Consider the following 24,086-nt stretch of genomic DNA (forward strand, 5'->3'; position numbering starts at 1 on the left):
GAAAAGACTTAAAGTGCATCAATTTGCCTGAGATTTAAAAAAAATGCAACCCTTATTTAAACTGTAAACATTTTTTGACCATTTGATACTGAAAAATTAAATTTAAATATAATCAATAAATAATAATAAATTCAAATTGATCAGCAACATTAACTCAGGAGCACAATATATGAAACACTTTGACCTATAAAACAAAAATGAATAAAACAATTTGTGCTGATTATTATTTTATTTTTTTATCAAAATGAGGAAGTCAGGATTAATGGCTACAATGAGCACGTTTTGTAGTGCACAGCTTTTCGAAACGGGGTTTGAAGCATGATACTTCAACTCTCAGCTCCTGCTCAATGTTTAGCTGGGACCTGTACTTGGTCTTCAGTGCAGCAACAGCAGAGAAGCCAGTCTCACAAAGATAAGATGTTGCAAAACGAAGAAGAATGCCCATGGCCCTCTGCCCTAAGAGTGGATACTGCCTCTCTACACTCAGCCAGAATTCACTCAGTGTCTGTGATGTGAACCTCAGTCTCAATGTGGAGTCAGACGTGATATCAATGAACTGGTCCTCCTCTGCAGAGCTGAAACCAGTTGGAGCTGGTGCATTGAAATGATCTCTCACCCAGTCATATTGGGAACTGTTTTCAGGGAAGTACTTTTTAAAGAATCCCATCAGTGATGAAATATGCTCCTTAATATATGGAATCACTGAGGTGGCATCATAGTCAGTAGTGTCAACAAATTCATGCAGGTTCTCGAATGAATCAGTATTTCCTTCATCAAGTCACCTGCCCCACATTGCAAGCTTTCGAGTGAAAGAGCTGATCTTGAAGCTGTAGATTTAGTTAATTTAGCTTTCCAAATATGTCACTCAGGTAGGCCAGTTTTGCCAGGAAGTTCTCATCAATAAATTTTTCTGCGAGGTCATACTTGTGCTCCTGCTCCGAAAACATTCTTATCTGCTCTCTGAGCTCAAAAACTCGGGACAATACTTTTCCTCATGACAGCCACCTTGCTTCACTGTGAAACAGCACAGCTTGATGTTCAGCTCCCATCTCCTCACAGATAGCAGAGAAGACTCTTGTTTTTAGTGGTCTGGTCTTTATGAAATTGACTACACCTACAATGTCAGTCATAACCTCACTTAATTCAGAGGAAAGGTGCCTTAATGCCAGTGCATCTCTGTGTATAACACAGTGTGTCCACTCAGCATTAGGTGAGGCCTTCTTGATGAGTGCCCAAAGTCCTTTTCTCATCACTGCCATGGTCTGTGCACCATCACTGCAAACACCAATGCAGTTCTCCCACTTTAGCCCATTCTCAGTCAAGAAACAGTCCAGCATTTTGAATAGCTCTTCAGCTGTGGCTCTGTCTCTGACATATTTACAAAAAAGTAGATCCTCACACAGGGAGTTTGTCATGTCAAAACGTACATAAATGATAAACAAACAGTCTTTGTTGCTGTCAGTTGCTTCATCGAACTGTAAGGCAAAACGTTTGTCTTTGAGTTTATCTACCAGCTGTTCTTTAAGATCGTTATCAATGTAATCTATACGTCTGGCGACAGTGTCATTGGCGACAGTGTCATTGGACAGAGGGATAGTTTTTATTTTTGCAGCACTTGCGTCATCCAGCATGACAGAGACCATGTCTAATGCTGCAGGCAGTATCAGCTCCTCTGCTATGGAGTGGGGTTTTCTGCACTGAGCAATTTCGTACACAACCTTATATGATGCTAACAGTGCTCGCTGGTTTACTGAAGTAGCATTCACAAAGCGGGACGATTGTTGGCAATATTCGGCACGTTTTCGCTGAAAAAACTCAAGAGGCTTATCAGCGTGATTGGGGTGTAATGTCTTTAACTGACGCCTTAATTTATTTGGCTTCATGCTGTCCGCTGCCAACATTTTTAGACACAGTAAACATACCGGTCTTTCCTCGTCTCCCACCGTAGTCACAGTGAAGCCAAGCGCTACATACGCTTCGTCATATTTCCTCATCTTAGCTTTCGGGAGACTTTGTCTCATTATCTCCGTCTCTCTCCGCCTTTCTTTTCATCCCTGTTAAATATTTTTCCATCGTGTCTCTTAAGGGTTTGTTATCTGCACTTCATATCTCCTGCTCTGTGCTGTGTGCTCTTGTTCGGTGCAAAAAAAACCTACTCCCTGCGGCAAAAGAAAGCATGTTCCCCGGGGTCACACGCGCCCCCCCTGGCATCGCTCCCGCCCCACTATTTGAGAAGGACTGGTGTATAGAGAGAATAGGAGAGGGCCTTTAACTGAGCCCTGGGGGACACCAGTGGTGAGAGCATGTGGTGCGGAGACAGATTCTCGCCACGCCACCTGGTAGGAGTGACCTGTCAGGTAAGATGCAATCCAAGAGTGAGCAGCGCCGGAGATGCACAACTCGGAGAGGGTGGAGAGGAGGATCTGATTGTTCACAGTATCAAAGGCAGCGAATAGGTCTAGAAGGATAAGAGCAGAGGAGAGAGAGTTAGCTTTAGCAGTGCGGAGAGCCTCCGTGACACAGAGAAGAGCAGTCTCAGTTGAATGACCAGTCTTGAAACCTGACTGGTTTGGATCAAGAAGGTCATTCTGAGAGAGATAGCAGGAGAGTTGGCTAAAGACGACACGCTCAAGAGTTTTGGAGAGAAAAGAAAGAAGGGATACTGGTCTGTAGTTGTTGACATCGGAGGGATCGAGTGTAGGTTTTTTGAGAAGGGGTGCAACTCTCGCTCTCTTGTGTGTTGGGATAATATATGTGTATTTATGACAATGCTGTTGATTGTGAGTGTGACTGTGTGTGTGTGTCCAGGTGCTGCGGTCGCTGTGCCAGGCCTGGGCCAACCCCCTCTGGAGCAGCAGCTCTATGTGAGCCAGGCTCTGCTGCTGTGTGTGGGACTACTGAGTGATGCAGAGCTACAGGAGCTAAGCTCAAGTAACATCCCCAACACTACGGCACAGTACTGTGTCAGGATCAGAGTTGTTCACACTACTTTCTGACCTGTCCGCCTCCGGGTTGTGTTCATTTGAGAAATGGAAAACATTTTTCCTAGTAAAACGTCTATGAGCGTTTTGTTATGGGAAGTGTCCATGTAGTCCCGCCTTGTTTTTTTTGTGCTGTTTGGTGCCGAATGATAATGATCCTCATGTCCTTTCCCCTGTCAGAGCTGCTGCAGTTCATGCTGGGAGGGATGCAGAGCCACCTGGACAGCAGCGTAGTGCTAATGAGGAGCATGGTGGAGGGGGAGTGTCTCCGCTCCTGCATGGACATCAACGGAGCCATGTTCAAATTCGAGGTACAGTACAGAATGGCACCTTACCCAAGGTGCATCTCAATTGTCTGAAATGGCTCACTGTCACTATATTCCGTTCTCTGCTCATACTGATCTGAATGAACTGGACAGGTGAAAACAAATAGCATAATTCTTTCAGCTATTTGCTGTTCAGATCAGTGCAAATTAAAGAAAGGAGATAGAGGAAGCCACTGTAGACTATTGAGGTGCACCCCTACAGTAGGCTATGACTGCCTTGTTATGAGCCCTGTGTAGGACAAAGGGAAGGGTGTGTGTTCAGTGTTCCTTTCCCTCAGGGTGAGGAGACCAAGGAGCTGCTCTCACTGATGACTACACTGTCTGATGAAGAAATGGAGCCGGTTGATGACAGATTGAATCTTCCTCAAGAGGTTAAAGGGCAGACTACACCCTCTCAGTCAGTACCATCCCAGGCTGCTTCAGTGGCCCAGAAATCAGGAGCTGACACAGATTCTGGATAGGTAAAAGATAGCATTATCATAATCAAACCCATAACACTCTGTAATACCTCTTGTTACACTACATTAATTAACATAATGCTGTCTGTGAGACTGAAGTTTTATATTTAATTCAAATCCTTACAACTTAATTCATCTTCCCACTGGCAGTTAAGAAGACATGGTATAGAGCTCGCCTGCTTGTCCTAGAAAACAGATGAGTTACCTCTGGTTCGTTCAGCCATTCCTATGGGGAAAGAATAGGGTTTTGGGATAAAAGCTGAAAATAAGGTCTGTGGTTAACACAGGCTAAGGATATCTTATACGTTTTGTTCATTCATTTGTCCAATGAACCATGAAATTAGTGCCTACAAAAAGATGCCATTTCTATTTATCTCTATAGTAGTGTTGTACTAACTAGGCTATATGTCCCTGTCCTGTGTGTGTGTATGAACCAGTGATGATTCACTCACCACCTACTGACCAGGAGATGAGCCACCCTGCCTCGAGACTGTCTGGAGGGTAAGATACAGTATATAGGTCTCTCCATGGGTGGGAGATGGACATTTAAGCTTATCAACGCTCTATTTATTTTACTGAGTTGTTGAATGATTGATCGGTTCATCCTTCCATCCCTCCCCAGCTTTCCTCTCCTCTGAGGACGCAGTGAAGGTAGAGCTCAGTCTGAGAGCTGTTGAGGGACTGGTTAGGAAGAATACTTCTACAGCCAGTGATGTGATAGGTTACACACATGGTTTAGATGGTAATTATTTGCCACCATAGCAGTTCATCTCGTAAGCAAAAGGGAATTTGTTCCATCATCTATGTTAATTTACATTAGTGCAAAATGTCTACCGATATTCATGTAATTTCTCGCCCCTTTTGGCTGTATGAAAGTTTATTTCCCCTCAGCACACACATTTGTTCTTTGTTATTATGAAAGTAATTTGTGTAAAATGTACTTTTTCCCCACTCATTCACCACCTTTTTACATTGCTTATGCATATTCAGTGGCCTGATTGCGTCCGGACTATGTCAAATTCCGAACACAATGCCCATCCTGCCATCCTGGCAGGTCTGAACCTAATGCGAGGTCAGTGTGACTTTCGTGCATCCAGACCTAATGCAGCTTGGAGCGATCGGATGACAGAAGTCGCATTTAAGTGCCAGGTGTAACAGAGGCGATAGATGCTACATATCCATTACTTTGAGTGTTTTATATAATATAACTACATGTGTTTCTTTCTGTGCTGCAGGGGCAGTCAAGAAATGGAACGGCAAGGCAACAGAACATGACAAATGCAGAGCTGTGGGAGACCACCTCAAGCATGCCCATGGTAGAGCCAGGGGGGTTGTTTACTACGCCACCACGCCTTAAGCAGGCTTGAAAAGTGGGATTGATCTGTTTGTTTTGTTTGATCCATTTGTTTGATTCAGTTTTCAGTAGTTAAATCTTTTGACATATTGTTGATTTAAACATTTTAGATTTTCAACATAAATGCACTGGATTGGTTGAAAAGTGAAACTAAACTTACACTGAGTATACAAAACATTAAGAACCCCTTCCTAATATTGCGTTGTACTCCCCCCCTCTTTTTGCCCTCAGAACAGCCTCAATTTGTCAGGGCATGGACTATACAAGGTGTCGAAAGCGTTCCACAGGGCTGCTGGCCCATGTTGACTCCAGTGCTTCCCACAGTTGTGTCAAGTTGGCTGGATGTCCTTTGGGTGGTGGACCATTTTTGATACGGGAAACTGTTGTGTGAAAAACCCAGCAGCGTTGCAGTTCTTGACACAAACCGGTGTGCCTGGCACCTACTACCATACCCCGTTCAAATGCACTTAAATATTTTGTCTTGCCCATTCACCTTCTGGATTGCACACATACACAATCTATGTCTCAATTGTCTCAAGGCTTAAAAATCCTTCTATAAACCGTCTCCTCCACTTCATCTACACTGATCGAAGTGGATTTAACAAGTGACATCAATAAGGGATCATAGCTTTCACCTCGATTCACCTGCTCAGTCTGTCATAGAAAGATCAGGTGTCCATAACGTTTTGTACCCTCAATTTTGACAAGGTGGAAGATACATACTGCATTTATACAGTTTTTCATACTAAGATGGACCAAGATATGTGTTGCTTTTTCCACATATCTGTTCATTGACTTTGCAAGAGTTGGTTGATTGGTCGGTTCATTGGTTTTCCAATATGTTGATGCCATTGATTTAAAGAGTAAGAATGGGATGCCATGTCCAACCCGACAAATATGCTTGTTTACTCCATTGTTTGTAAACAATATAACTGTACAAATAAATTCTCAGTTAGTTGCATAAATAATTATGATTACTAAATGTTACATGAAATGTAAATACAAAATATCAAAACTGAATGGAAACCCCTTTGTTAATATGTATTAGCAATAATTAACTTAATGGTGAGGCATGGAATAATTAAAAATGTATATTTTGTCATGCTGGATGTTTGAAATATGAGTAGGTGATTTGAGTCATGCTTCTTCATAGTGGAATAAAGACAATTAGCATTTGAATGTTGTAAATAAATCCTGTGTGCAAATACTGGAGTGATGTATGATTGTTAATCAAATTCTTCATAGACCAAGTTTTTATACTGTGTCCATGTGTATGCAAGTACGTTGCAATTACGTTGTTTCCAAGTCGTTGAAACAACGACCTGAAAGAGAAGTCTTTTTAACTTTAACTTTCAACCAAAACCGAACGTAGACGGACGTCTTTGTATAGTCGTCTTCTACATCAAAAATACGTATTTTCAACGACATCAAAAATACATATTTTCAACTTTCACTTTCAACCAAAACCGACATAGATTGGAAGTCGGGCATAGACGTCTTTTCAACTACATTTTGCTAAGTGGGCGGAGTTGCAAATGTTGATATCCTATCCAGAAATGGTCCAGAAAGCAAGTGCCTACAAAAATAGTAGATCCAAGCCTACAAGTTTTTTGAATGCTCCAGCATTGAGAATATTGGTAACTTATCCAGAGACCAAAAAGCTGAACAGACAAACACACAGGCTGTTTGATTTGCAGGAAGGGGGAGTTGCATTGAATCAAAATATAAATGTCCAATGATTTACCACACGCAAGGGCAGGGTGCCGCTAGTATGAGTATAAAATTCTGTACAGTGGGTAGGTACAGTACATCTGTCAGTAGTCGACTTCCTCAAATTTCACAAATGTTTGGTTTTTGCTGTATCAATACAAATCTAACCCTCAGCTAGTTAAAATTCCACTGCTTTACAAAAAAAAAATATTGCAGAGGTAATCCGATCTGGCTAAGAGGTGTTTTGACAAGTGCTTTCTAAACATTTTATTCACATGTTAGTTTTATGCTCTATCAGCATTCTCCACTTTTGTAAAATTCCTAAGCTAAAAGGTTTTGTTTTATAATATTTTGAGGTAAATATCCTTAGCCAAGGGCTACTATCAGTAGATTCCATTTGGTTGAGAATAAACTGGCTGTGTAATTTAGGAAAGTTCCAAATTTTGCTGATGTACACAAAACAACTTGTATGCAAGTCTTCTTTGGAAAACAAAAGGCCAAAATTGGTTGCACTACTTGCTCTGAGATGATGAAGACGATGACGATGATGATTTTAAAAAAGATGAAAATTACATCAATGTAATTTATGATAATGATGACGGTATATTATTAGAACTGGTCTAAGTATTATAAGTGCATAGGAATGCTTTTACATTGTCAACCTACTCCTACCCAGCTGAAAAGTAGCCAATATCTTGAACCAGTGCCATAACTTAAACAGGCTATGAAAGCTACCGTATGTAGCTCATCGTTTCTAACAGTGACATCACAATGGCAGCTTCCTGTGTAATTCCAGCCCAGATTGCAGCGACCTCGTGGCGAGTGCTTGTTGTTCTGTCTTGGCAAAGGTCAGTTAGAGTTGTGAATTTATGGGACAACAATTTGAAGGTGACCGGCACAGGGAGACATGCCACTGTCGGTGGCCCAAGTTCTTCAGCTGCCCATGGTATAATACCTCAAACCTGATTTAATGAGCTTGTCAATTCAAACAGAGTCCAAAAAAGTATTCATTGTGTGAAGAAAACTAAGAAAACTAGTGTTATTTAGGTTATTAGTGTGCTTGCACTCTTACAGAAACACAGGCATGTTCCAGTATTATAATTCTTCTTTCTGATACATCTATAACCCTTAGTCTCAGTCCCATTGGTTGGTTGTGGCTTTTCCTGTGGCAGTAGTACTGTATGTGATGCGTATCTCTGCCGGGTCGTGCACTTATCCTGCCGGGTCGTGCACTTATCCTACAACACCTCTTTGTCGATGATCATTTGTTTCTGGTGTATTTGGACGTTGGCCTTGACCTTCTCCTAGACTTCTCTTCCCGGTTCCTTGGTCGTTAGTGTTGGGTTTCTGTGTTTGGCTCTTGTAATGGAGGCGTGATGTCACAATGGATGCTGGAATGGTGGAGGAGAACCAGATGTTTAGCGGATTAGGCTATGTCCCTAATGTCACCCTATTCCTCCATAGGGCACTGGTCAAAAGTAGTGCACTATATAGGGAATAGCGTGCCATTTGATACATACCCTTATTAGAGGTTTAGAGGATGGCCAGAGGGATGTTTCTCTGCTCCCTGCTAAATCCACATCCAGCTAGCATTGACAGACTCTTTCATAGGCCTGCCAGACCTAGGCCTGGGTTCAGGTTGGGGTCCTCTGGGCTGCGCGAAAAGTGGTCTAATTGCACACATCATCAGACAGCAGGAGAGAGAGAGAGAATTTTGTGTCGGGGCAGGAGGGCAGCATACATCTTTGACAACCCTCACATACAAGTGAACATATCAATGAAACCCCAGCATCATATGATCCAGGATCAACGTAGTCATATGATGATCCAGTACCGATTCAAGACGATCCAGGACCGTCACAGTCATATGACAATCCAGAACTGTCAGTCCTGAATCTCTATGTGGTTCAAAATAAACGTGGAATATAATTATTATCATGGATATCTATTTTTGTATCCGTGACAAGCGGTAAATGCATTTATCCTCCCATCCATTTCAAAGTCAGAGACCTGTGAGGGATCATTATCTGTCCTCCGCACACCTGTAGCAGAGACCAGCGTGTTCCCCTGTCCCAGGTTACAGAGGTTAAGAAAAGGATAACTGGCCAAACAAAGGAGCTTTTTCTCCTCCTCCCCAGAAGGAGGTGTCACAAGGTCACTTCCTGTAAAGGTGGCCGGGGGACAAATGTCATGACTTTCTCACTGATTTGATGTCACATGGCTAGTCACTTTCCTGCTGCCACCCTGCGTTGATGACACTCACTCACACACACACACACACACACACACACACACACACACACACACACACACACACACACACACACACACACACATGGCAGTGGTTCCTGTCATCGTTAGAGGCTGAGGTCCTTATATGATTACGTCATTAGGATGGTTTCCCACACTGTGACCACCACCATCTTCTCCCAGATGTAAATTATACCAACCAGCCTTTTCTAAGGTTTACAAACAAGGTTGTGACAGTTGGGTTGTAATTTATGTGCCTCTGTTGTGAATGTTTGATAGAGTAACTAATTAACATGTTTAAAGAATTGTTTAATGTTTCAAAGTACAGTGTTGATATGGCATCCCTAAACTACAGTGTAGATATAACATTTGATCTTAGCCCTAATTTATGTGAAGTCAAGCATTTTTTGTATCTATTATTTTTGTCTGGCTCATTCATTTGGGCCATTTGATCATAATACAGTAATCATTTAATTAGTACCATTGTTGTAAAAACGTCTCTACCACTCGCATTATGCTACTGAAGGTAGCAAACAGACAGTGGGATATTGTTGTGTTAGTTAGTTAGTAGCTGGACCCTGTTCCTGTTTGGTGCTGATAAGATTTATGGGTGTTTTAGTGGCAGCAAGCCTGCTCCAGCTGCCTCGGGAGTCACGGGAATCAGGGCCAGGCCAGAGCTCTCCTCAGCCCTGGACAATGTGGTTCTGAAAGCCAGGGAGAGGAACATCACCATGGGGGAGCAGAGCACCTGGGGTGAGGCTGGGTGTGGGGTGGGTGAAGGGTGGTTGTGGTGATCGTGGTAGTACACAGGGTGGTGTGTTGGTGGTAGGTGTGTTGGGAAGTGTGGGAGGGTGGAGGGTGGTCATGGAGGTAGAGCACTGGGATGATCTCACAGTGTGGCTCTAGTGGTCTGTAGACTGCATCAGGTCCAGGGGTCCCGGGGCCCAGCTCATTGCACAGTGGGACTCAGTGACGTGAGCCATGCTGTGCCCGCTTCCTTGTACAGGTGCCGACCTTGACATTTGTAGAAATGTCTTTCAGAAATACAGTATTTCCTTTAAATGTATCTGAAATTATGAAGGCTATAGTCTTATTCCAAGAAAATAAAATACCTGCCAAGGATATTAGATTTATTCCATTCCAAAGTGTCCAAATTGTTTAAGCATATTAAGAATAAATGTTGGCCTACAAGAGTTGTCCTCGCAGCTCTTGTAACTGCCCTCTTCACCACCTCTGTAGTAAACATCACCTGTCCATGGTTGTGTCTCCGCCAACTGACGTCAATGGAAGAATTCATTCATCACAATACGCACTCTGCCATTAACACCAGTTGTCCTCAGGACTGTCAATGGCAAGAATATAATGTTGTTTTCCCCTCACCTCACTGGGCGGCAGGTAGCTTAGTGGTTAAGAGCATTGTGCCAGTAATCGAAAGGTCGCTGGTTCTGAGCCGACTAGGTGAAAAATCTGTCGATGTGCCCTTGAGCAAGGCACTTAACCCAAATTGCTCCTGTAAGTCGCTCTGGAAAAGAGCGTCTGCTAAATGATTAAATGTAAAAATGTACACACAGGGTAATTTCCTGATATACCCCCATTCACTTTCACCTTCTGCCTTGATATATTGTGGCCTTTTTATATAAGATTTGCATGTTGAAGGTAAATTCTGTCTATGCAAGTGTTGCCGAAGTCATTAGCACTGAGTTGCATACAGTTTCTGTACATACAAAGCTTGAATACTAGTATATATTTCTAGTATAGCAGATGAGTCTAGATAATTCATGGTTTACGTCTAGACAACAGCTGAGGAAGTGGTATCTTCACATTATCTTCAGATCAGGTTGAACAGTGAGAACGACCCTACACTCTACACAGTGTGTGTTCCTGTGAGGTGGAGGTTTCATAGCTTGTTGTTGTATGAACACCAAACTACCTTTCTCCCTCTACAGCTAGCCAGGCTGTAGTATAGGAATGGTGTTTACTGTCCCAAGCCAAGTGAACCCAGTAACACTGTTGCTGCGCCCCCTACCCCCCACCCCCCCCCACCCCCCACCACCACACACACACACACACACATTCACACACACACACACAAATATATTCCCCCTACCTCCGCCCTCCTCTTCTCTGGCCCCGCTCCTCATTGGCCACTCGTGTCGTCACGGAGACAACAGCTGTGCCCAGGATGAAGAAGCTTCTTTCGGGGTGCCAGCCAGTCTACCCGGCCTGCAACTGGAGAATCCCAGACTCCCTCATGGCCTTCAAAACGCACACATGGACGGACGGATACATGATGAGCCAACATACACACATACACACACAGCAGGGACAGTGCCCTCTAGAGGCTGTCAGAAGACTCTTCATTTTAACTCCGTCTTTCACATTGCCCTTGAGTGGAATCTTTTTCACGATAAAGGAATGGGATTTGATAGACAGAAGACAATGATTTAGATTTTTATTAACACACCATTTAGTCTGCATACAAAACCATATCATCACTTCTTCCCACTGTTGTCAGGCCCTATTGACCAGAAACAAAAACAGTTTGTTTTATCGATAACAAACACTGGATATTCATCCTGCCTGAGATTGCTGACTCACTGGAGTGTGTATCCACAAACACACACACACAGACACACTCAGCAGCCAACCTGTCGATCTGAGTGTCTTCATAAGTACCAGAGCCTCTGCGACTGAACACCACACTAACCGCATGACTCCCAAAGGCTCACCCACAGAGTGGCCTTGAGACCCTGTAGCACGCTCCTGTCCTGTAGCGTGCTTCTGTCCTGTAGCGTGCTCCTGTCCTGTAGCGTGCTCCTGTCCTGTAGCGTGCTCCTGTCCTGTAGCGTGCTCCTGTCCTGTAGCGCGCTCCTGTCCTGTAGCACGCTCCTGTCCTGTAGCACGCTCCTGTCCTGTAGCGTGCTCCTGTCCTGTAGCGCGCTCCTGTCCTGTAGCACACTCCTGTCCTGTAGCGCGCTCCTGTCCTGTAGCGTGCTCCTGTCCTGTAGTGTGCTCCTGTCCTGTAGCACACTCCAGGGAGTTTTACTAGTTACAGGGGACGGTCCACTGAGAGACGGACAGGCAGACAATTGGAATGACACCTCATTTTCCACGAAGTAAGAGAAATAAAGGAGTACAAGTCCTCAATCGACCACAAATGCCTGGCACTGTATTCCGTGGACCTGTCCGCCATTTCTTCTGGTCAAGTGTTCTTAGCGAGCAGCCTCTATGAGTCAGAGTGCCTCAGTGATCCATCAACCTTTTTTCTCGTCTAAGATTTAAGCATTCATATGGGCCAGTTTTAGTGAAATACGGTGTTGTAGTCCTCTGGTTATGTGGAGACAGACATTATCTTGGTTGAAATTAGTTGTGTTGTTTCTACAGGACTCCTTTTACCATGCTGAAATAGTATAGGAAGAGCGTTTTCCAATCTCATTACCCTCTGCCTGTCGGCTGTGTAAAGCTCATTTGGAGTAGATTACACTATCAGGCTTAACTGTTTCAATTAACTGATTAAACAGTGACTTATCTCTGCACTCATGTACCCTCTTCACACACACTATCTCTCTGTCTCCCTCTCTCTACCGTGTGCCGACTGAGCCACAGCCCTCTGTAGCCACAGGCGCAGGGTTGTACGTTGATTGACAGTAGGGGCAGGTGTGGCCAGTCGGTCTGTTTCGAGAAGCCCCCACACAGCCCACCTGTTCCCTCAGCGCTCCCCTCAGCCCTTGACCCCATGACCAGTTTGCCTATCCCCCTGGGCACTGCAAAGACCCCATTGTCCCTGGCAACCACACTGACCCAAGGAGCCGAGGCACGGCTGCCATTCATGAATAAGCCATCGTCCAAACACAGTTTGGCTATAGCCTATAGCCAGCCTTCCTGACTTTGGGCCGAAGAGGGCCAGGGCCCCTCATGGTGTTTACAACCTCCCATCCCACTTATAGGGCAGAGAGTGGTATGATGAGCCATTTTTTTACATTCAGCATCACTACGTCAAGGGAAATATAGTATTCTTTCTAACAAAGATATCTACATACAGTGCCTTCAGAAAGTATTGAAACCCCTTGAGTTTTTCCACATGTTGTTGTGTTATAGCCTGAATTTTAAATGAATTAAATGTAGATTTTGTGTCACTGGCCTACACACAATACCCCTTAATGTTGGAATAATCTTTTTTGAAGTGTTTACAAACTCATTAAAAATGAATAGCGGAAATGTTTTGAATCAATAGCTATTCAACCCTTTGTTATGGCAAGCCTAAATAAGTTCAGGAGTAAAAATGTGCTTAACAAGTCCTATAATAAGTTGAATGGACTCACTGTGTGTGCAATAATAGTGTTTAAAATGATATTTGAACGACTACCTCATCTCTGTACCCCACACATACAGTGGGGCAAAAAATTATTTAGTCAGCCACCAATTGTGCAAGTTCTCCCACTTAAAAAGATGAGAGAGGCCTGTAATTTTCATCATAGGTACACGTCAACTATGACAGACAAAATTAGAAAAAAAAATCCAGAAAATCACATTGTAGGATTTTTAATGAATTTATTTGCAAATTATGGTGGAAAATAAGTATTTGGTCAATAACAAAAGTTTCTCAATACTTTGTTATATACCCTTTGTTGGCAATGACACAGGTCAAACGTTTTCTCTAAGTCTTCACAAGGTTTTCACACACTGTTGCTGGTATTTTGGCCCATTCCTCCATGCAGATCTCCTCTAGAGCAGTGATGTTTTGGGGCTGTCGCTGGGCAACACTGACTTTCAACTCCCTCCAAAGATTTTCTATGGGGTTGAGATCTGGAGACTGGCTAGGCCACTCCAGGACCTTGAAATGCTTCTTACAAAGCCACTCCTTCGTTGCCCGGGCGGTGTGTTTGGGATCATTGTCATGCTGAAAGACCCAGCCACGTTTCATCTTCAATGCCCTTGCTGATGGAAGGAGGTTTTCACTCAAAATCTCACGATACATGGCCCCATTCATTCTTTCCTTTACACGGATCAGTCGTCCTGGTCCCTTTGCAGAAAAACAGCCCCAAAGCATGATGTTTCCACCCCCATGCTTCACAGTAGGTATGGTGTTCTTTGGATGCAACTCAGCATTCTTTGTCCTCCAAACACGACGAGTTGAGTTTTTACCAAAAAGTTATATTTTGGTTTCATCTGACCATATGACATTCTCCCAATCCTCTTCTGGATCATCCAAATGCACTCTAGCAAACTTCAGACGGGCCTGGACATGTACTGGCTTAAGCAGGGGGACACGTCTGGCACTGCAGGATTTGAGTCCCTGGCGGCGTAGTGTGTTACTGATGGTAGGCTTTGTTACTTTGGTCCCAGCTCTCTGCAGGTCATTCACTAGGTCCCCCCGTGTGGTTCTGGGATTTTTGCTCACCGTTCTTGTGATCATTTTGACCCCACGGGGTGAGATCTTGCGTGGAGCCCCAGATCGAGGGAGATTATCAATGGTCTTGTATGTCTTCCATTTCCTAATAATTGCTCCCACAGTTGATTTCTTCAAACCAAGCTGCTTACCTATTGCAGATTCAGTCTTCCCAGCCTGGTGCAGGTGTACAATTTTGTTTCTGGTGTCCTTTGACAGCTCTTTGGTCTTGGCCATAGTGGAGTTTGGAGTGTGACTGTTTGAGGTTGTGGACAGGTGTCTTTTATACTGATAACAAGTTCAAACACGTGCCATTAATACAGGTAACGAGTAGAGGACAGAGGAGCCTCTTAAAGAAGAAGTTACAGGTCTGTGAGAGCCAGAAATCTTGCTTGTTTGTAGGTGACCAAATACTTATTTTCCACCATAATTTGCAAATAAATTCATTAAAAATCCTACAATGTGATTTTCTGGTGGGAAAAAGTCTCAATTTGTCTGTCATAGTTGACGTGTACCTATGATGAAAATTACAGGCCTCTCTCATCTTTTTAAGTGGGAGAACTTGCACAATTGGTGGCTGACTATATACTTTTTTCCCCCACTGTACAATTATCTGTAAAGTCCCTCAGTCGAGCAGTGAATTTCAAACACAGATTCAACCACAAAGACCAGGGAGGTTTTCCAAAGTCTCACAAAGCAGGGCACACATTGGTAGATGGGTAAAAAAAAAAAAAGCAGACATTGAATACTCCTTGGAGCATGGTGAAGTTATTAATTACTTTTTGGATGGTGTATCAATCACTAAAAATATACAAGCGTCCTTCCTAGTTCAGTTGCTAGAGAGGAAGGACAACACTAAAGAATTTCACCATGATGCCAATGGTGACTTTAAAACAGTTACAGAGATTAATGGCTGTGATAGGAGAAAACTGAGGATGAATCAACAACATTGTATTTACTCCACAATATTAACCTAATTGACAGAGTGAAAATAAGGAAGCCTGTACAGAATGCAAATATTCCAAATCATGCATCCTGCTTTCAACAAGGCACTAAAGTAATACAGCAAAATAATTCGCAATGCAATTAACTTTTTGTCAAGATTTACAAAGTTTTATGTTTGGGGAAAATTCAATACAACACATTACTAATTACCACTCTCCATATTCTCAAGCATAGTGGTGGCTGCATCATGTTATGGGTATGCTGGAAATTGTTAAAGACTGTGGGGGTTTTCAGAATGAAAAAGAAACAGAATAGAGCTAACCACACGCAAAATCCTAGAGGAAAACTTGGTTCAGTTTGTTTTCCACCAGACAATGGTAGATGATTTCACCTTTCAGCAGGACAATAACCTAAAACAGAAGGCTAAATCTACACTATAATTGCTTACCAAGAAGACAGTGAATGTTCCTGAGTGTCTGAGCTACAGATTTTAACTTAAATCTGCTTGAAAATGTATGGCAAGACCTAAAATGGTTGTCTAGCAATGATCAACAACCAATTTGACAGAGCTGGAAGAATGGGTAAATGTTGCACAATCCAGGTGTGGAAAGTTCTTAGCTCTTAGAAAGCTCAGAAAGACTCACAGCTGTAATCGCTGCCAATGGTGATTCTAACATGGATTAACTCAAGAGGTTGAATACTTATCTAATCAAGATTCTGTATATTAGTGTTTTACAAATGTTTGAATTTTTCTTCCACTTTGAGATTACAGAGTATTTTGTGTAGATCATTGACATTTAAATCAACACAACAAAATGTGGAAAAAGTCAAGTGGTGTGAATACTTTCTGAAGGAACTGTATATTTCAGGATGTTGTGTATCCCAGGAAATAATCAGAATTAATGTAAACAGTTTTGAAAACATAGCTTGCCCAAAAAAAGTGGTATCTTGGAACAATTGACCCAGGGTATTGAGTAAATTGAGTATAGGGACAGGGTAAGTTGAGCCACCTTGGGGTAAGTGGGTGATGATGTTCTGTGACAGTGGGTGATGGTGCTGGTAGGTGAAAGTTTCATTCATGTAATGGGGGTGTGGTATATTGTATATCTTAAATGTATGCTATATTCAGATATACACTAAGTGTAGAAAACATAAGGAACGCCTTCCTTATTGAGTTTCACCCCCTTTTGCCCTCAGAACAGACTCAATTTGTTGGGGCATGGTATTGAAAGCGTTCCACAGGGATGCTGGCCCATGTTGACTCCAATGCTTCCCACAGTTGTGTCAAGTTGGCTGGATGTCTTTTGGGTGGTGGACCATTTTTGATACACACAGGAAACTGTTGAGTATGAAAAACCCAGCAGCATTGCAGTTCTTGACACACTTAAACTGGTGTGCCTGGCAACTACTACCATACGCTGTTCAAAGGCACTTAAATATTTTGTCTTGCCCATTCACCTTCTGAATGGGACACATACACAATCAATGTCTCGATTGTCCCAAGGCTTAAAAATATTTCTTTAACCTGTCTCCTCCCGTTCATCTATATTGATTGAAGTGGATTTAACAGGTGACACCAATAACGGATAATAGCTTTCACCTGGATTCACCTGGTCAGTCTTACAGTGGTTCCCAAACTCTTTAAAGTTGTAATAGTAGAATGCGCAAGGTGCAATTTCGGAATTGGGTAGTGCATCATCAGTTCCTCTTGTCATGTTAGTCATTGCATGTCCAGATCAACTAGCCCATGTCAGCTTAAATTTTTTTTATTTAGGTTTTTTAGCCCATAGATATTGTTGTAATTTTGTGTATAGAATTGCATTTTTTTTTTGCTTTAACACTGCAACATTTTATTTGCAACCCATGACAAAATGTGTAGAATTGCAGGAAATAAGCTTTAAAAATGCAAAATTCTCTCCACCAACAAGAAGGGTGTGAACAGTTTGTGTCATGAACAGTGCTTGTGCCCATAGAAATAGGCGTGGCGCATGCGTGCGCACACAGGGGAGGGCGCAGGATGTTATAATAATAATAATAATATGCCATTTAGCAGACGCTTTTATCCAAAGCGACTTACAGTCATGTGTGCATAAATTTTTTATGTATGGGTGGTCCCGGGGATCGAACCCACTACCCTGGCGTTACAAGCGCCATGCTCTACCAATTGAGCTACAGAGGACCAATGTTCCCCAATGCTGGAAGTGGGGCCCTGAGTGAAAAGGTTTGGGAACCTCTGGTCCTAATGTTTTGGCCATTCAGTGTAGAGCGCTCTCTTCAATGTCACTTACCCTTCCATTTCTTGACCAGTTGGCTGGGACAGGGATGTTGTTTCGATGTGCCAATTCGTAGGCAAGTTCTGTGCATTGGAGGCTACTAAGCCAATGAAACTGGTCCGCGAGATTCTAGATGTGTTTAGCAAGCTCAGACTCCATGTCATCAGATAAGACCTTGTGTGACTATCATAGCCTCTTTTTCGCACAGGTTCATGTTCATTTTCTTTTTTTGTCAATGTACCTCTTCAGTGTCATTCAGTCTATTTTTTCATCCCTTGCTGCTGCTCAAATTGACTTCTTCCCTTCTCTCACTGCCTTGGCTGCTCTATTAAGAACCTCAAGGGTGGCTAGAACCCTGCTTGTTTTACGTTTTTATACACAGGGCATGATGATGTCTGCTCTGTAACAATAACAATCCACTATCTTGAGTTCATATGCATGACACATTGCAAAAATACCATGCATATTATGCATAAACTGACTAAATGTAATCATTATTTGTATGGGGTATGGTGGCCATTCCTTCAACTTACCCTATTGCCATTGGCTCAACTTACCCCAAGGCAAACATGTTGACTATTAGCCCACACAGCTACAAGGATGTACTTCATGCTAGGTTTAGGACCTCATATTGTAGCTTATAGAGACCCCAACTGATGTATAAAACAATATACAGTACTCTGGTTTAGAAAACCAAACCTTTAACACAATAAATTAATTTGACTTTGTGAAAATCCGTTTTTATTTATTTAACTTGTTTACCACTTTTTCATGTGGTTTCTTCCTTCACAGACTCCATGAAATGATTACCTCTTTCTCAATATTTGGTCATATTATTAATCTTGTGTATGGTTTCCTAGATGTTTTTCTTCTAAAAACCTGTTTTCGCTTTGTAATTATGGGGTATTGTGTATAGATTGATGAGGAAAAAGGGAAGGGGTGTCACCGTATACGCAGGGAGTCAGGAAGCAGGTGCAGAAGGAGAGTTTAATAACAGTGATGGAAGGCAAATGAAAAAAACAGGAGATGCGTACTGAACATGAAAGCAAACCAATACTGCCTGGTGACTGAGGCTACTGAGGGCTAAATAAAGGAAAGGTAATGATGGTGATGATGAAGTCCAGGTGTGCGTAATAATGGAGAGCAGGTGTGTGTAATGATGGGGAGTAGGTGTGTGTAATGATGGGGAGTAGGTGTGTGTAATGATGGGGAGTAGGTGTGTGTAATGATGGGGAGTAGGTGTGTGTAATGATGGGGAGTAGGTGTGTGTAATGATGGGGAGTAGGTGTGTGTAATGATGGGGAGTAGGTGTGTGTAATGATGGGGAGTAGGTGTGTGTAATGATGGGGAGTAGGTGTGTGTAATGATGGGGAGTAGGTGTGTGTAATGATGGGGAGCAGGTGTGTGTAATGATGGGGAGTAGGTGTGTGTAATGATGGGGAGCAGGTGTGTGTAATGATGGGGAGCAGGTGTGCGTAATGATGGGGAGCAGGTGTGTGCGTAATAATGGGGAGCAGGTGTGTGTAATGATGGGGAGCAGGTGTGTGCGTAATAATGGGGAGCAGGTGTGTGTAATGATGGGGAGCAGGTGTGTGTGTAATGATGGGGAGCAGGTGTGTGTAATGATGGGGAGCAGGTGTGTGTAATGATGGGGAGCAGGTGTGCGTAATGATGGGGAGTAGGTGTGTGCGTAATAATGGGGAGTAGGTGTGTGTAATGATGGGGAGCAGGTGTGTGCGTAATAATGGGGAGCAGGTGTGTGTAATGATGGGGAGCAGGTGTGTGTGTAATGATGGGGAGCAGGTGTGTGTAATGATGGGGAGCAGGTGTGTGTAATGATGGGGAGCAGGTGTGCGTAATGATGGGGAGCAGGTGTGTGCGTAATAATGGGGAGCAGGTGTGTGTAATGATGGGGAGCAGGTGTGTGTTTAATGATGGGGAGCAGGTGTGTGTAATGATGGGGAGCAGGTGTGTGTGTAATGATGGGGAGCAGGTGTGCGTAATGATGGGGAGCAGGTGTGTGTAATGATGGGGAGCAGGTGTGTGTGTAATGATGGGGAGCAGGTGTGCGTACTGATGGTTGCCAGGACCGGTGGTTAGTAGACCGGCGACGTTGAGCGCTGGCTGGAGAGGGGGAGAGGGAGTAGGAGTGACAGTACCCCCGACGCGCGGCTCCAGCCACAGGACGACGCCGGCCAGGAGGACGGACCCGAGGGCGAAGAGCGGGACGGACGGCGGAGATGGAAATCCCGGACGATGTTAGGGTCCAGGATGTCGGCCGCCGGGACCCAACAGCGCTTCTCTGGGCCTTACCCCTCCCAGTCCACCAGGTACTGAAGCAGACCCCCATGATGTCGAGTGTCCAATAGGAACCTGATGGCGTAGGCAGGGGTTCCATCGATGTCCAGGGGAGGTGGAGGGGTGTCGCATGGAATGGCATCAGCCAGGGGATCAGGAACCACCGGCCTGAGGAGGGAAACATGAAAAGAGGGTGAGATCCGGTAGTTGGTGGGAAGTTGTAAACGGTATGTTACCTCATTGACCCTCCGGAGGACCTTGAAGGAACCCACAAACTGGGGGCTCAGCTTCCGGCAGGGCAGGTGGAGTGGGTGTTCCTGGTGGAGAGCTAGACGTGATCACCAGGATGGAAGACGAGAGCCTAACTACACTGCACTGCAATACAGTGATCCGGAACCACTCACCCAACGCAGGGGCCTCAGTCTGGCTCGGAGTCCACGGAGCCAGGGCCGGCTGATATTCCAGGACGCACTGGAAAGGAGTCAGCCCGGTGGAGGAGTGACAAAGTGAGTTCTGGGCGTACTCTGCCCAGGGAAGGAACTGGGCCCACTCCCCTGTCAGTCCTCGAAGTGACTCCTTAGGAACCTCCCCAGCTCCTGGTTGGTCCTCTCCACCTGCCTGTTGGACTGAGGCCGGTACCCAGATGTGAGGTTGGACGTGGCACTAGTGTCCTGAATTAGGGCCACGGTCGGAGACGATGTCCTCCGGAAGGCCATAGTGCCGGAAGACCTTCTGGAACAGTGCCTCGGTGACCTGGAGAGCTGTAGGGAGACCAGAGAGAGGGATAAAATGGCAGGATTTTGAGAATCTGTCCACAACAACCATAACAGTGGTGAAACCATCAGACGGGGGGAGATCAGTAACGAAGTCTATGAACAGATGGGACCAAGGCTGCTGAGACACGGGAAGGGTAAGTAGTTTCCCTGCTGGAGCGTGCTGGGAAGATTTCGTTTGGGCATATATGGAGCAGGATTGACAGAGCGGGCTACATCCTGCGCCAAGAGAGATTGGATAGTGCGGGTGATACCTGGGTGTCCAGCGGCAAGGGATGTGTGTGCCCAGGTCAACAGTCGATCTCTTACCTCCGTGGGGACGTAGATGCGTTCTGAGGGCAGGTAGCAGGAGTGGGTTCCCTCTCCAGAGCCTGGGGATGTCCACATTTACGTCCCAAAACACGGGGCCAACGATACGGGAGGAACGATTGATGGGCTGGAAGCGCCGGCTCATTCCATCCGCTGGAGGCTGCCACAGTCTGAAAGGTGAGGGCGTACACTGCAACATTCTGGGCACCCTGCTGGAGTTGGAGAAGTTGCTCACCTCCCTCTTTGCCCTCTGGAGGATGGTCGAAGATTGCCCTGAACAGAGCCATGAACCTCTCATAGGAACTCAGCTCCTCCTCTCCTCTCACCCAGACGGCCATAGCCCACTCCAGACGGCCATAGCCCACAGGCGGCCGTTACCCACTTCTTCTCCGGAAGGGACAGTCGGGCATCGCTGACCTGGGCGGACGGCTGGGTAGGCTGGGGGACTGGCTCACTGTGACGACCAGGGGTATGGAGAGCCTCGCTGGTGGTGTTGAGACGGTGGAGAACGCGGAGGACCTCCTCCATGGCCGTACCCAGTTGCACCAGCTGGTCGTGGTGTTGGTGGAGTAGATGAACCTGTTCATTGACCGTCTGGAAGATGGTTTTATCTTCTGTTGCTTCCAAATTGCGAGGCAGTATTCCGTCACGTCTACACAGGGAGTCAGGAAGCAGGTGCAGAAGAAGAGTTTAAAAACAATGATGAAAGGCAAATGAACAAAACAGGAGATGCATACTGAACATGAAAGCAAACCAATACTGCCTGATGACTGAGGCTACTGAGGGCTAAATAAAGGGAAGGTAATCAAGATGATGATGAAGTCCAGGTGTGCGTAATAATGGAGAGCAGGTGTGTGTAATGATGGGGAGCAGGTGTGCGTAATGATGGTTGCCAGGACCGGTGGCTAGTAGACCGGCGATGTCGAGCGCTGGAGAGGGGGAGAGGAAATAGGCGTGACAAGGGGTCTGAATACTTTCCGAATGCACTGTATAACACTGACAGTCATCCAACTGGGTTACCATGTAATGAGGAGCATCTCACTACCAGCACTCTGGCCATGGCCTCGTAGTTATACAGTGCATTCGGAAAGTATTCAGACCCCTTCCCTTTTTCCACATTTTGTTACGTTACAGCCTTATTCTAAAATGTTTTCCTCATCAATCTACACAAAATACCCCATAATGACAAAGCAAAAACAGGTTTTGAGAAATTTTTGCAAATGTATATATTTTTTAAAAACAGAAATACCTTATTTACATAAGTATTCAGACCCTTTGCTATGAGACTCGAAATTGAGCTCAAGGGCAACTTGATTGGAGTCCACCTGTGGTAAATTCAATTGATTTGACATGATTTGGAAAGGCACACACCTGTTGATATAAGGTCCCACAGTTGACAGTGCATGTAAGGGCAAAAACCAAGCCATGAGGTCAAAGTAATTGGCCGCCCGTCCAAACTGAGCAATCGGGGGAGAAGGGCCTTGGTCAGGGAGGTGACCAAGAACCTGATGGTCTCTCTGACAGAGCTCCAGAGTTCCTCTGTGGAGATGGGAGAACGTTCCACAAGGACAACCATCTCTACAGCACTCCACCAATCAGGCCTTTATGGTAGAGTGGCCAGACGGAAGCAACTCCTCAATAAAAGGCACATAACAGCCAGCTTGGAGTTTGCCAAAAGGCACCTAAAGGACTCTCAGACCATGAGAAACAAGATTCTCTGGTCTGATGAAACCAAGATTGAACTATTTGGCCTGAATGCCAAGCGTCACATCTGGAGGAAACCTGGCACCATCCCTACAGTAAAGCATGGTGGTGGCAGCATCATGCTGTGGGGATGTTTTTCAGCGGCAGGGACTGGGAGACTAGTCAGGATCGAGGGAAATATGAACAGAGCAAAGTACAGAGAGATCCTTGATGAAAACATGCTCCAGAGCGCTCAGGACCTCAGACTGGGGCAAAGGTTCACCTTCCAACAGGATAACAACCCTAATCACACAGCCAAGACAACGCAGGAGTGGCTTAGGGGCAAGTCTCTGAATGTCCTTGAGTGTGGGGATGGTCCTAATCCAGGCACTAGATTAGGCACAGGTCCTAATCCAGGCACTTGTCATCTCCCGTCTGGATTACTGCAACTCGCTGTTGGCTGGGCTCCCTGCCTGTGCCATTAAACCCCTACAACTTATCCAGAACGCCGCAGCCCGTCTGGTGTTCGACCTTCCCAAGTTCTCTCATGTCACCCCGCTCCTCCGCACACTCCACTGGCTTCCAGTTGAGGCTTGCATCTACTAGAAGACCATGGTGCTTGCCTACGGAGCTGTAAGGGGAATGGCACCTCCTTACCTTCAGGCTCTGATCAGACCCTACACCCAAACGAGGGCACTACGTTCATCCACCTCTGGCCTGCTAGCTCCCCTACCTCTACAGAAGGACAGTTCCCGCTCAGCCCAGTCAAAGCTATTCGCTGCTCTGGCACCCCAATGGTGGAACAAGCTCCCCCACGACGCCAGGACAGCAGAGTCACTGACCACTTCTGGAGACACTTGAAACGCTACCTCTTTAAGGAATACCTGGAATAGTATAAAGTAATCCTTCTACCCCCCCCATAAAAAATAGAAAAAAAGAAAATCGGTTGTCCCACTGGCTATCATAAGTTGAATGCACCAATTTGTAAGCCGCTCTGGATAAGAGCGTCTGCTAAATGATGTCAATGTAAATGTAAATGAGTGTCCCAGCCAGAGCCCGGACTTAAACCCGATCGAACATCTCTGGAGAGACCTGAAAATAGCTGTGCAGCGACACTCCCCATCCAATCTGACAGAGCTTGAGAGGATATGCAGAGAAGAATGGGAGAAACTCCCCAAATACAGGTGTGCCAAAATTCTAGCGTCATACCCAAGAAGACTCGAGGCTGTACTCGCTGCAAAGGTGCTTCAACAAAATACTGTCACAATCGTCGGGAACAGAGGACCAAGGCGCAGCGTGGAAGGTGAACATACTTTTTATTAAATGATACACAAACA

The 24,086-nt window shown here is 44.8% G+C and overlaps 1 long non-coding RNA gene across 2 annotated transcripts; it reads left to right on the forward strand.

Annotated features, from left to right (window-relative positions):
- The first annotated feature begins 2,811 nt into the window (after positions 1 to 2,811).
- Positions 2,812 to 5,389, forward strand: LOC121531303. 2 transcript variants are annotated; one of them, XR_006657073.1, is made up of 7 exons: positions 2,812 to 2,931; positions 3,162 to 3,292; positions 3,586 to 3,768; positions 3,916 to 3,975; positions 4,203 to 4,266; positions 4,388 to 5,081; positions 5,351 to 5,389. It is a non-coding gene; the product is annotated as an uncharacterized LOC121531303 (long non-coding RNA). The 2 variants fall into 2 exon arrangements; XR_006657072.1 differs by having other exon boundaries at positions 5,001 to 5,081.
- The last annotated feature ends 18,697 nt before the right edge of the window (positions 5,390 to 24,086 follow it).

The sequence above is a fragment of the Coregonus clupeaformis genome, chromosome 19, assembly GCF_020615455.1.
Source record: "Coregonus clupeaformis isolate EN_2021a chromosome 19, ASM2061545v1, whole genome shotgun sequence".
Taxonomy (NCBI): domain Eukaryota; kingdom Metazoa; phylum Chordata; class Actinopteri; order Salmoniformes; family Salmonidae; genus Coregonus; species Coregonus clupeaformis.